General features: G+C 44.6%; 1 long non-coding RNA gene across 1 annotated transcript; it reads left to right on the forward strand.

Annotated features, from left to right (window-relative positions):
- Window positions 1-211: 211 nt before the first annotated feature.
- LOC310728245 lies at window positions 212-1,728 on the forward strand. The gene is made up of 3 exons (XR_014534216.1): window positions 212-749; window positions 974-1,256; window positions 1,448-1,728. It is a non-coding gene; the product is annotated as an uncharacterized lncRNA (long non-coding RNA).
- Window positions 1,729-3,907: the final 2,179 nt, after the last annotated feature.

Below are 3,907 nucleotides of genomic sequence, written 5' to 3' on the forward strand. Positions count from 1 at the left end.
AACCATAGCTTAAACACGTTGTAACCATAGCTTAAACAAAGTGTAACCATAGCTTAAACACGTTGTAACCATAGCTTAAACACGTTGTAACCATAGCTTAAACACATTGTAACCATAGCTTAAACACAGTGTAACCATAGCTTAAACACGTTGTAACCATAGCTTAAACACAGTGTAACCATAGCTTAAACACAGTGTAACCATAGCTTAAACACAGTGTAACCATAGCTTAAACACATTGTCAACTTTGCACTTTGTTTGCAATTCTGTAGCACACTTATTGCGAAACACTACACACGTTTTTCTTACATTAGACACGTTTTTCAAAAACGAAATCACCTGTTATCATTGGGAAAACACTCTGTTCAAAATGCAAAACTCATCTGGCAATTATAGGCACTTACATACACACCTGAAAACACTTGTACAGAAAACAGAACACCAATCGGTCTGAGCCTTAGCACTACAAATAGGCCTCAGGTAAGACATTCTGGGAACTTTGCAAGCATGGAGGCAATGAGAGTAAGAGTAGGAGGAGGACAAAGAGAGAGAGGAGTTGGACGTGGACGTGGACGAGGACAAAGACGAGGACCAGTGCGGAGACGTGTATTGGATGACATCAGGGCTACTCTGGTGGACCATGTCATAAATAATGGCTTATCCATGAGGGAGGCTGGGCAAAGTGTCCACCCTAACCTCAGTCGCTACACAGTAGCATCGATAATAAGAACATACCGACTGGAGAACAGGTGTATCTTCAAGTTTCTGCTCCAGACTGTACCTACTGTATGTGTCACATGATTCTGTATCATATTACAGTATTACTGTCAGGTACTAGTCAAAGATGAGTAGTGCTGTGAAGTATATGTAAAGAAGTATCATTGTGATGTTACAGTACTGTGTACAGTTTGAAAGTACAGTAAACGTGAAAAAGAACCTAACCAATGACATCTTGTGGTGGCATTTTTTACAGAATGGTTGGGCTACCTCCTCGAGGTGGAAGGGAACGTCTCTTTACTCAAGAACAAGAGCTTGCCATCGTTCAAATGGTGCAAGAAAATAACGCAATCCGACTTTGTGAGTTGCAACAGCGCATAATTGCAGATAGAATGGTATTCAACAATATCAACACGGTCAGCATTTCTACACTAATTCGCATCCTACAGAAACATACCTTCAGAATGAAGCAGCTGTACAGGGTGCCATTCGAGAGGATCAGTGTCAGGGTCAAGGATCTGCGCCATGATTATGTGCAGGTATGTGTCACTTTACTTTACATACTATATATTGTGATGTGGGAATGAGGGTTGATGCTGCCACCTGCTCTGTCTGTATCTTGTAGTTTTTGTCTATACTAACCCAACCCAGCCCCTACTTGTGTAAAAATGTAGACATTGTAGTTACTGTATGTGTTTTCAGTAACACTATTCAATATTTTCTGTTACAGACAGTTTTGGATTTTGATGCCGCCGAACAGCCACATGAGTTCATCTATGTGGATGAGGCAGGCTTTAATCTGGCCAAAACCAGGCGTCGAGGCCGTAACATAGTTGGACAAAGGGCTGTTGTAAATGTCCCTGGGCAATATGGGGGAAATATCACCTTGTGTGCTGCAATTAGTGTCCAAGGAGTCCTGCATCATCATGCCACTCTAGGTCCCTACAATACAGGACAGATCATTGTATTTCTAGATGCACTACATGCAGTTGTGCAGGACAAACCACAGCAGCCCAGGTTTGTTGTCATTTGGGATAATGTTAGTTTCCACCGGGCTGCTCTGGTTCAAGATTGGTTCACCAACCATAACAATTTCACACTTTTATACCTGCCCCCTTACAGCCCCTTTCTAAATGCAATCGAGGAATTATTTTCAGCATGGCGGTGGAAAGTCTATGATCGGCAACCACACGCCCGCATGCTTCTTCTGCAAGCAATGGAAGAGGCATGTGGAGACATTGAGGTGGGATCCATCCAAGGGTGGATTAGGCACACAAGACGATATTTTCCCCGATGCCTAGCCCGCGAGGACATCGCCTGTGATGTCGACGAGGTCTTGTGGCCAGATCCGAACAGAAGGCGGGATCCATAAGACCCCCCCCAGGCCCCCACCACAAACATACACGAGCACACACACACAAAACAAGTGTGTTTTTTCTCCCACAATAGCAGTTTATCCAGTATTTGTTTTGTTTTTTACTTTTGTTTTGTTGCTAAATGTAATGACTTGTGATTCTATTTTTCTTTATTTTTTTAAGAATCTTTTTTTGTAAAAACTATTTTTTGATTACTAAATACATTTAAACAAATCAATCTTTAAATAAATCTACTTTTGAGTTTTACAAAAGACTGAGTCTTAGAAAAAATATAAGACAATATAAATAAAAAGACAAAGACTGCAGTGTTTTAGATAAAGCGCATCAGTGTGTTGCTGGTGATATGAAAGAGTAATTTAAATGGTGCTTGTGTGTATGGTTTTGTTACAAGAATTTCATTTTTAGAAAGGAGTGTTAAGTTTTGAATGCAGTGTTTCATTTTGGCATAGATAGATAGATAGATAGATAGATAGATAGATAGATAGATAGATAGATAGATAGATAGACAGACAGACAGACAGACAGACAGACAGACAGACAGACAGACAGACAGACAGACAGATAGATAGATAGATAGATAGATAGATAGTTTAAAATTAGGTTTAGGGGTGAGTGTGAGGATCAGGGGTGAGTGTAAGAAATCAGGCGTGAGGAATCAGGGGTGAGTGTGAGGAATCGGGGTATGTGTGAGAATCAGGGGTGAGTGTAAGGAATCGGGGTGAGTGTGAGGAATTGGGTAGAGTGTGAGGATCAGGGGGTGAGTGTGAGGATCAGGGGTAAGTGTGAGGAATCGGGGGGAGGTGTAAAGATCAGGGGTGAGTGTGAGGATCAAGGGTGAGTGTGAGGAATCGGGGGTGAGTGTGAGGAATCGGGGTGTGTGAGGAATCAGGGCTGAGTGTGAAGATCAGGGGTTAGTGTTAGGAATCGGGGGTGAGTGTGGGGAATCGGGGTGAGTGTGAGGATCAGGGGTAAATGTGAGGATCAGGGGTGAGTGGGAGGATCAGGGGTAAGTGTGAGGAATCGGGGGTAAGTGTAAGGAATCGGGGTATGTGAGGAATCAGGGGTGAGTGTAAGGATCGGGGTGAGTGTGAAGATCAGGGATTAGTGTGAGGAATCGGGGGTGAGTGTGAGGATCGGGGTGAGTGTGAGGAATCAGGGGTGAGTGTGAGGAATCGGGGGTGAGTGTGAGGAATCAGGGGTGAGTGTAAGGAATCAGGGGTGAGTGTGAAGATCAGGGGTTAGTGTGAGGATCGGGGTGAGTGTGAGGATCGGGGTAATTGTGAGCAATCGAGGGTGAGTGTGAGGATAAGGGTGAGTGTAAAGATCAGGGGTGAGTGTGAGGATTGGGGTGAGTGTGAGGATAAGGGTGAGTGTGAAGATCAGGGGTTAGTGTGAGGATCGGGGTGAGTGTGAGGATTCGAGGGTGAGTGTGAGGATAAGGGTGAGTGTGAAGATCAGGGGTGAGTGTGAGGATCGGGGAAATTGTGAGGAATCGGGGGTAAGTGTGAGGAATCGGGGGTGAGTGTGAGGAATCGGGGGTGAGTGTGAGGAATAGGGGGTGAGTGTGAGGAATCGGGGGTGAGTGTGAGGATAAGGGTGAGTGTGAAGCTCAGGGGTTAGTGTGAGGATCGGGGTGAGTGTGAGGAATCGGGGGTGAGTGTGAGGATCAGGGGTGATTGTGAGGATCAGGGGTGATTGTGAGGAATCGGGGGTGAGTGTGAAGATAAGGGGTGAGTGTGAGGAATCAGGGGTGAGTGTGAGGATAAGGGTGAGTGTGAAGATAAGGGGTGAGTGTGAAGATAAGGGGTGAGTGT

This window comes from Silurus aristotelis, assembly GCF_946808225.1.
Source record: "Silurus aristotelis genome assembly, chromosome: 6".
Lineage (NCBI taxonomy): Eukaryota > Metazoa > Chordata > Actinopteri > Siluriformes > Siluridae > Silurus > Silurus aristotelis.